Source organism: Rhinopithecus bieti, unplaced genomic scaffold (assembly GCF_001698545.2).
Source record: "Rhinopithecus bieti isolate Rb0 unplaced genomic scaffold, ASM169854v2 scaffold_7967, whole genome shotgun sequence".
NCBI lineage: Eukaryota > Metazoa > Chordata > Mammalia > Primates > Cercopithecidae > Rhinopithecus > Rhinopithecus bieti.
The window spans coordinates 1,774,250-1,783,895 of record NW_016806112.1 but is presented as its reverse complement, the minus strand read 5'-3'; positions in this window follow the sequence as shown (position 1 = coordinate 1,783,895).

Sequence of the window (9,646 nt, the reverse complement as noted above, 5' to 3'; positions counted from 1 at the left end):
GAAAGCAGCCAGGCGCAGTGGCTCACGTCTGTAATCCCAGCACTTTGGGAGGCCGAGGCGGGCGGATCACGAGGTCAGGAGATCGAGACCATCCTGGCGAACACGGTGAACCTGTCTCTACTGAAAATACAAAAAAATTAGCCGGGCTTGGTGGCGGGTGCCTGTAGTCCCAGCTACTCGTGAGGCTGAGGCAGGAGAATGGCGTGAATCCGGGAGGCGGAGCTTGCAGTGAGCCGAGATCGCGCCACTGCACTCCAGCCTGGGCGACAGAAAGAGACTCCATCTCAAAAAAAAAAAAAAAAAAAACCTTTAAGAAAGCATTTTTTTTTATAATTCCAGCATTTTGGGAGGCCAAGGCGGGCAGATCACGAGGTCAAGAGATCAAGACCATTCTGGCCAACATGGTGGAACCCTGTCTCCACTAAAAATACAAAAATCAGCTGGGCATAGTGGCCTGCGCCTGTAGTCCCAGCTACTGCTACTCGGAGGCAGAGGCAGGAGAATCGCTTGAACCGTGGAGGCGGAGGTTGCAGTGAGCTGAGACCGCGCCACTGCAGTCCAGCCTGGCAACATAAGAAGATGCCGTCTCAAAAAAACAAACAAAAAGAAAGCATTTTTTTCTTACCCCTACTTTAGAGCGAAGGAATCTGAAGCCCCAGGAGGTAAAGCAACTTGCCCAGGAGATTGTACACCTAAGATAACGAGCCAGTATTTGAGCCTTGGCAGTTGGATTGTTAACTTCTATAGGTTGTTGTCTTGAGCTTCAGATTTATAATTTTGGGTTGGGCATGGTGGCTCAGACGTGTAATCCTAGCACTTTGGGAGGCCAAGGTGGGTGGATCACTTGAGGTCAGAAGTTCGAGACTAGCCTGGCCAACAGGGCAAAACCCCATCTCTAATAAAAATACAAAATTCGCTGGGCATGGTGGCCTGTAATCCCAGCTACTTGGGAAGCTGAGGCACGAGAATCACTTGAACCTGGGAGGCGGAGGTTGCAGTGAGCCAAGATCACACCACTGCACTCCAGCCTGGGCAACAGGGTGAGACTGTCTAAAAAGAAAAAAAAAAAAACTTTCATTTTGTTTTAGGACATAGTCACATATTTTGTTTTTTTAATTTAAAGTTTATAATTTTCGGCTGGGCGCGGTGGCTCAAGCCTATAATCCCAGCACTTTGGGAGGCTGAGACGGGCGGATCACGAGGTCAGGAGATCGAGACCATCCTGGCTAACATGGTGAAACACCGTCTCTACTGAAAAAAAAAAAAGACAAAAAAACCAAAAAAAAAACTAGCTGGGCAAGATGGTGGGTGCCTGTAGTCCCAGCTACTCGGGAGGCTGAGGCAGAGGAGAATGGTGTGAACCTGGGAGGCGGAGCTTGCAGTGAGCTGAGATCCGGCCACTGCACTCCAGCCTGGGCCACAGAGCGAGACTCCGTCTCAAAAAAAAAAAAAAAATTTTCATAGATATGGGGTCTGGCTACATTGACCAGGTTAGTCTCAAACTCCTGGCCTCAAGTGATCCTTCCACTTCAGCCTTCCAAAGTGTGACAATTACAGGAATGAGCCACCACATCCAGCTCCAGTTACACATTTTGTAAATATTTTGATAATGGGTGATATGCAAATATAGATTTTTATCCAGAAATTTAAACCAGCCCATTTCACTTGTGCCCCTATGGGTAAGAAAATTGCTTTCCAGCCTGGGTCTGGTGGCTCACACCTCTAATCCCAGCACTATAGGAGGCCAAGGCAGGCAGATCACCTGAGGTCGGGAGTTCGAGACCAGCCTGGTCAACATGGAAAACCCCTATCTTTTTTTTTTTTTTTTTGAGACAGAGTCTCGCTCTGCCGCCCAGGCTGGAGCGCAGTGGCCGGATCTCAGCTCACTGCAAGCTCCGCCTCCTGGGTTCACGCCATTCTCCTGCCTCAGCCTCCCTAGTAGCTGGGACTACAGGCGCCGCCACCTCGCCCGGCTATTTTTTTGTATTTTTTTAGTAGAGACGGGGTTTCACCGTGTTAGCCAGGATGGTCTCGATCTCCTGACCTTGTGATCCGCCCGTCTCGGCCTCCCAAAGTGCTGGGATTACAGGCATGAGCCACCATGCCTGGCCAAGCCTCAGATTCTTAATCTACTGAATGTCAGGAATTTCTGTCCTGCCTATCTTACTGGACTGCTTCAAGAATCAAATGAGATATTGTATGTGAAAGTAGTATGGGCCGGGCGCGGTGGCTCAAGCCTGTAATCCCAGCACTTTGGGAGGCCGAGACGGGCGAATCACGAGGTCAGGAGATTGAGACCATCCTGGCTAACCCGGTGAAACCCCATCTCTACTAAAAAATACGAAAACTAGCCGGGCGAGGTGGCGGGCGTCTGTAGTCCCACCTACTCGGGAGGCTGAGGCAGGAGAATGGCGTAAACCCGGGAGGCGGAGCTTGCATTGAGCTGAGATCCAGCCACTGCACTCCAGCCTGGGCGACAGAGAGAGACTCCGTCTCAAAAAAAAAAAAAAAAAAGAAAGTAGTATGAAGGTTATAGAACAGTGGTAATGATTACTAATCATAGAAATACAATGTGAGAAGAAACTTTAGAAGTAAGGCCAAGCACAGGGGCTCATGCCCATAGTCCCACCACTTTGGGAGGGCGAGGTGGAAGGAAGTTTGAGGCCAGGTGTTTGAGACCAGCCTGGGCAAAACAGAGAGATTGCGTCCTTCTGTGAAAATATTTAAAAATTAGCCAGTCATTGTGGTGCATGCCTGTAGTTCCAGATACTCAGAAGGCTGAGGTGAGAGGATCACTGGAGCCCAGGAGTTTGAGCTGCAATAAGCTATGATTGTACCAGTGTACTCCAGCCTGGACAACAGAGGAAGACACTTCTCAAAAAATAAAAAATAAATGGTACATCTTATTATTCCTATATTGGTCACAAAAATGTCTTTTTTTTTCATTCAAGACAGTCTTGCCCCGTTGCCCAGGCTGGAGTGCAGTGGTGTGATCTCTGCTCATTGCAACCTCCGCTTCCCCGGTTCAAGCAATTCTCCTGTCTCAGCCTCTCGAGTAGGTGGGATTACAGGCACATGCCACCACGCCCAGCTAATTTTTGGATTTTTAGTAGAGATAGGGGTTTCACCATGTTGGCCAGGCTGGTCTCAAACTCCTGACCTCGTGATCTGCCCGCCTTGGCCTCCCAAAGTGCTGAGATTACAGGAGTGAGCCATCCGTGTCCAGCCCACATAGATGTCTTTATTAAGGTACTAAGAATAATTTTTTCACCCTTCATCAAACAACTCTCAAATAAAAAGTGTCAGTATCACCTTAACACCTGAGCCACAAGCAATAGTAGGTATAAGTCGTGTATTTTTTTTTTTGTATTTCTGAAAGTACAATGTGCTAGCAATTAATTTCCTTCCTTGTCTTCAGTTTCTAAAAGTAAATTTATAACAGAGAACCTTCCCTTCTCCACACATATGTAGAAGTAGTGCATTTTCTATCACATTTTGTGTGTGTGTGCAGAAGGCATTTAGGAGGGCACACTGTGTCCGATAATGTAAAAGAGAGGCAAGACCACAGGATTTGGAAGGACTAAAACTGTATTTGAGTTCCAGTTGTGTTACTGGCTGTGTAACTTAGGGCAAGTCAATCTCTCTGAGGCTCTGTTTATGAGTCTGTAAAATGGATATAATTTTGCCACTTAACAAGGCTGGTTTTTGTTTGTTTGTTTGAGATAGGGTCTTATTTTGTCACCCAGGCTGGAGTGCAGTGGTGCCATCATGGCTCACTGCAGCCATGACCTCCCAGGCTCAAGCCATCCTCCCGCCTCAGCCCCCTGAGTAGCTGGGACTACAGGCATGCACCACCACGGCCTACTAATTTTTGTATAATTTGTAAAGACAGGGTTTTGCCATGTTGCCCAGGCTGGTCTCCAACTCCTGGGCTCAAGCAATCCGCTTGACTCAGCCTCCCAAAGTGCTGGGATTATGTGAGCCACTGTGTCTGGCCAAGACTGTTGTCATGATCAAGTAAGGTAATATACGGTATTAGAGATGTCCATGTAAACTTAAAAAGAAAAATAAGAATAAGCCGGGCGCGGTGGCTCAAGCCTGTAATCCCAGCACTTTGGGAGGCCGAGACGGGCGGATCACGAGGTCAGGAGATCGAGACCATCCTGGCTAACACGGTGAAACCCCGTCTCTACTAAAAAAATACAAAAAATTAGCCGGGCGAGGTGGCGGGCGCCTGTAGTCCCAGCTACTCGGGAGGCTGAGGCAGGAGAATGGCGTGAACCCGAGAGGTGGAGCTTGTAGTGAGCCGAGATCCGGCCACTGCACTCCAGCCTGGGCGACAGAGCGAGACTCCGTCTCAAAAAAAAAAAAAGAAAGAAAAGAAAAATAAGAATAATAGAAAAGAAACAAGGTAATACAAGTAAAAGTGAAGCTGGATGTGATGGCACCCCCTGTAGTCCTAGATACTCCAGAGGCTGAGGTAGGAGGATTGCTTGAGCCCAGGAGTTTGAGGCTACCCTGGGAGAAATAACAAGACTGTCTGGAAAAGTGTTGAACTGGAAAGCACTTAATTTTATGTAAAAAAAAAATGCTACTTTTATTTTTAAAATTTCTTTCTTTTTTCTTGAGACAGGGTCTCCCTCTATTGCCCAGGTTGGTCTTGAATTGCTGGCCTCAAGCAATCCTCCTGCCTCAGTCTCCCAAAGTGCTAGAATTACAGGCATGAGCTACCACAGGTGGCCAAAATACTGCTTTTAATTTTTCTTCCTTCTGTCTTATATTTTCCTTTGAAGTAAAAATAAGCTGCAAAATATGAAGAGCTACTTGTATAGAATTTGATAATATTTGATATATCTTAAAATTAAATTTTTTTTTTCATTTCTTTCCTTCTTCTTTTTTTTTTTTTTTAGAGATAGGGTTTCACTATATTGTCCAGGCTGGTCTCCAACTCCTGGGCTCAAGCAATCTGCTCACCTCAGCCTCCCAAAGTGCTGGGATTGCAAGCATGAGCCACTGCACCTGGCCTTAAATTCAAAATTTTTAAAATAGTAAATGTATGTACAAGGCATACAATTCAAAGGGTACAATAAGTCTCCCTGCCACTCAGTCCTCAGCCCTGTTCCCCTACACTGATAGAGGGAACCACTGCAACCACTTTCTTGTGTAGCTTTCTAGAAATGTTTTTACTTTTAATTAATTTTTGGTTTTTCCAGACAGATCCCACTCTGTTGCCCAGGCTGAAGAGCAGTGGCTCAATCACAGTTCACTGTAACCCCCATCTCCTAGGCTCAAGCAATCCTTTGTCTCAGCCTTCTGGGTAGCTAGGCCTACAGGTGTTTGCCAACACATGGCACTATTTTTTTTTTTTTCTGAGATGGAGTATTGCTCTGTCACCTAGGCTAGAGTGCAGTGGCACAATCTTGGCTCACTGCAACCTCCGTCTCCCGGGTTCAAGTGATTCTCCTGCCTCAGCCTCCCCAGTAGCTGGGATTACAGGTGCATGCCATCGTGTCCAGCTAAGTTTTGTATTTTTAGGAGAGACGGGGTTTCACCATCTTGGCCAGGCTGATCTCGAACTCCTAACTTTGTGATCCACCCGCCTCAGCCTCCGAAAGTGCTGGGCTTACAGGTGTGAGCCACCACACCCAGCAATTTATTTTTTGTAGAGACAGGGTATAGCTATGTTGCCCAAGCTGGTCTTGAACTCCTGGCCTTAAGTAATCCCCCTGCTTCACCCTCCCAAAGTGCTGGGATTACAGGCATAAGCTGCTGTGGCCAGCTTAGAAATGTTTTAGTCACACACAATATGTGTGTGCGTGTGTGTTCCTGTTTTATTTATTTATTTATTTTTATTTTTTGAGACGGAGTTTCACTCTTGTTGCCCAGGCTGGAGTGCAGTGGCTCTATCTCGGCTCACTGCAACCTCTGCCTCCTGGGTTCAAGTGATTCTCCTACCTCAGCCTCCTGAGTAGCTGGGACTACAGGTGCCCACCACCATGCCCAGCTAATTTTTGTATTTTTAGTAGACATGGGGTTTCACCATATTGGCCAGGCTGGTCTCGAACTTCTGACCTTGTGATATGCCCACCTCAGCCTCCCAAAGTGCTGGGATTACAGACATGAGCCACTGTGCCCAGCCTATTTATTTTATTTGTTGAGATGGAGGGCACTGGCATGACCACAGCTCACTGCAGCCTTGACCTCTTAGGCTCAAGTGATCCTCTCGCCTCAGCCTCCTGAGTAGCTGGGACCACAGGTGTGCACTACCATGGCCAGATAATTTTTAAATTTTATTTATTGATTTATTTGGAGACAGTGTCTCACTCTGTTGCTCAGGCTTGAGTGCAGTGGCCAGATAATGGCTCACTGCAGCCTCAATTTCCTGGGCCCAAATGATTCTCCCATTTTATCCTCCCAAGTAGCTGGGACTACAGGCATGTGCCATCACCCCCAGCTAATTTTTTTTTACTTTTTGTAGAGATGGGGTTTCACTGTGTTGTCCAGGCTAGTCTTCTAGGTTGAAGCGGTTTGCCTGCCTCGGCCTCCCAAAGTGCTGGGATTACAGGCATGAGGCTCTGTGCCTGGCCATAATTTTTTCATTTTTTGTAGAAATGAGGCCTTACTATGTTGCCTAGGCTAATAATCAACTCCCAGGCTCAAGCAATCCTTCTACCTCAGCCTTCTGATGTGCTGGAATTACAGGCGTGAACCACCCCACTTGGCCTAGAAATGTTTTATTCATATAAAAAATGTAGGCCGGGCGTAGTGGCTCATGCCTGTAATCCCAGGCATAAAATATATATGTGTGTGTGTATCTGTGTGTGTGTGAGTGTGAGTATATCCATGTTTTAATTTTTTTTTTTTTGAGACGGAGTCTAGCTCTGTCGCCCAGGCTGGAGTGCAGTGGCCGGATCTCAGCTCACTGCAAGCTCTGCCTCCCGGGTTGACGCCATTCTCCTGCCTCAGCCTCCCGAGTAGCTGGGACTACAGGCGCCCGCCACCTTGCCCGGCTAGTTTTTTGTATTTTTTAGTAGAGACGGGGTTTCACCGGGTTAGCCAGGATGGTCTCGATCTCCTGACCTCGTGATCTGCCTGTCTCGGCCTCCCAAAGTGCTGGAATTACAGGCTTGAGCCACCGCGCCTGGCCATTTTAATTTTTTTTAATTAATTTTTTTTTTTTTGCGACGGAGTTTTGCGCTTATCTCCCGGGCTGTAGTGCAGTAGCACGATCTTGGCTCATTGCAACCTTCACCTCCTGAGTTTGAGTGATTCTCCTGCCTCAGCCTCCCGAGTAGCTGGGATAACAAGCATTCACCACCACACGTGGCCAATTTTGTATTTTTAGTAGAAATGGGGTTTCACCATGTTGGCCAGACTGGTCTCGAACTAGGTGATCCAACTGCCTTGGCCTCCCAAAGTGCTGGGATTATAGGTGTGAGCCCCTGCGCCCAGCCGTATCCATGTTTTAAAACCAGTGATGGAGCACTGAAGCATAGTGCATACATGATTCTGTTTCTTTATTCAATTAACTGTATTTCTTTTTTTTTCTTTTTTTTTGAGACGGAGTCTCGCTCTGTTGCCCAGGCTGGAGTGCAGTGGCGCGATCTCCACTCACTGCAAGCTCCGCTTCCCAGGTTCACGCCATTCTCCTACCTCAGCCTCCCAAGTAGCTGGGACTACAGGCACCCGCCACCGTGCCTGGCTAATTTTTGTAATTTTTTTTTTTTTATAGTAGAGACGGGGTTTCACCGTGTTAGCTAGAATGGTCTCGATCTCCTGACCTCGTGATCCGCCTGTCTTGGCCTCCCAAAGTGCTGGGATTACAGGTGTAATTAACTGTATTTCTTGGAGATTGTCACAAATCAGTATCTGTGGAGCTGCCTTTTTTTTTTTTTTTTTTTTTTTTTTTTTTTTTTGAGATGGAGTTTTGCTTTGTTGTCCAGCCTGGAGTGCAGTGGTGAGATCTCGGCTCACTGCAACCTCTGCCTCCTGGGTTCAAGCAATTCTCCTGCCTCAGCCTCCTATGTAGCTGAGATTACAGGTGTGCACCACCAAGCCTGGCTAATTTTTGTAGTTTTAGTAGAGATGGGGTCTCACTGTGTTGGCCAGGCTGGTCTTGAACTCCTGACCGCAAGTGATCCACCTGCCTAGGCCTTTCAAAGGGCTGGGATTACAGGTGTGAGCCACTGCTTCCAGCTGGAGCTGCCATTTTTTGATATGTAAAGAGTAGCTACCCTTTATGTATGATGTGTTGGATGCTTTTTATTTTATTACATATTTTTTGAGACGGAATCTCACTCTTGCCCAGGTTGGAGTGCAGTGGCATCACCTCGGCTTGATGCAATCTCTGTCTCCCGGGTTCAAGTGATTCTCCTGCCTCAGCCTCCCGAGTAGCTGGGATTACAGATGCCCGCCACCACACCCGGCTATTTTTTTGTGTGTGTTTTTTGTAGAGACAGGGTTGGTTTCATCATGTTGGCCAGGCTGGTTTTGAACTCCTGACTTCAAGTGATCTGGCCACCTCAGCCTCCCAAAGTGTTAGGATAACAGGCATGAGCCACCGTGCCTGGCCACGCTAGATGTTTTAATTTTTTTTTTTTTTTTTTTTTGAGATGGAGTCTTGCTTTGTCACTAGACTGGAGTGCAGTGGAATGATCTCGGCTCACTGCAACCTCTGCCTCCCGGGTTCAAGCGATTTTTGTGCCTTAGCCAGCTGGGATTACAAGCACGTGCCACCACACCCAGGTAATTTTTGTATTTTTAGTAGAGAAGGGGTTTCACCATGTTGGCCAGGATGGTCTCAATATCCTGACCTCGTGGTCACCCACCTTGGCTCCCAAAGTGCTGGGATTACAGGTGTGAGCCACCAGGCCTGGCCTTTTTTTTTTGAGACAGGCTCAGAGTGCAGTGGTGTAATCTCAGCTTACTGCAGCCTTCTCCTTCTGGATTCAAGTGATCCTCCTGCCTCAGCCCCCCAAGTAGTTTTCTTTTCTCAGAAAAGATATTAATTCTATTTTGTTTTTTTCTTTTTTTTGAGACAGAGTCTCACTCTGTCGCCCAGGCTGGAGTGCAATGGCGCAATCTCAGCTCACTGCAACCCCCACCTCCCAGGTTCAAGCGGTTCTCCTGCCTCAGCCTCCCGAGTAGCTGGGACTACAGGCGTGTGCCACTATACCCGGCTAATTTTTTTGTATTTTTGTTAGAGATGAGGTTTCACCATGTTGGTCAGGCTGGTCTCAAACTCCTGACCTCATGTGATCTGCCCACCTTGGCTTCCCAAAGTGCTGAGATTACAGGACTTTGTAATCAGGACCATGCCCAGCCAAACTTTGTCTTACTATAGCTTTCTGATGTTGTATTTATTTATTTACTTACTTTTTCAATCTGTATGCTCAGAGTGCTTTATGATGTCTTGATATCCTTTAGAACGAGTCCTTCCACATTGCTCTTCTTCGTCAGGAATGTTTCTGACTATTCTTGGTGCTTTGTATTTCCATATTAAGTTTTAGAAATCAGTCGATCAAGTTCACTAACCCAACCTGTTACATATTGTTAAGTAAAAAAAAAAAAGAGCAGGGCCTGGCGTGGTGGCTCACGCCTGTAATCCCAGCACTTTGGGAGGCTGAGGCGGGCAGATCACGAGGTC